The sequence below is a fragment of the Orycteropus afer genome, unplaced genomic scaffold (assembly GCF_000298275.1).
Source record: "Orycteropus afer afer isolate SDZICR_OR568_19922 unplaced genomic scaffold, OryAfe1.0 scaffold00453, whole genome shotgun sequence".
In the NCBI taxonomy this organism is placed as follows: Eukaryota; Metazoa; Chordata; class Mammalia; order Tubulidentata; family Orycteropodidae; genus Orycteropus; species Orycteropus afer.
This window is the reverse complement of record NW_006922040.1, coordinates 2324363-2324970: the sequence shown is the minus strand read 5'-3', so window position 1 is coordinate 2324970 and position 608 is coordinate 2324363.

Below are 608 nucleotides of genomic sequence, written 5' to 3'. Positions count from 1 at the left end.
AGAGCTCCATTTACAATAGCTATCAAAAATATAAAATACTTGGGAATAAATTTTACCAGGGACACAAAAGACCTGTATAAAAAACTTATAAAAAAACTACTTCAAGAAACCATAAAAGATCTACAGAATGGAAGAATATCTCATGCTCATGCATAGGAAGATTGAGCTTTGTGAAAATGTCAATTCTACCCAAAGCAATCTATACATTCAATTCAATCCCAATCCAGATCCCATCAACATTCTTTAGGGATATGGAAAAACCAATCACTTGCTTCATATGGAAAGGAAAGAGACCTCAGATAAGCAAAGCCCTACTGAAGAAGAACAATAAAGTAGGAGGTCTCACACTGCCAGATCTCAAAACCTACTATATAGCCACAGTAGTCAAAACTTCCTGGTATTGGTTTAATGACAGATACATAGAACAATGGAATAGAATTGAGAACCCAGAAATAGATCCATTGACCTATGGTCAGCTGATCTTTGAGAAAGGGCCAAAATCCATTAAATGGGGAAAAGAATGCTTTTTAATAAACTGTGCTAGCAAAACTGGAGATCCATTTGCAGAAAAACAAAAGAAGATTTGTACCTCACACCATACACAAAAA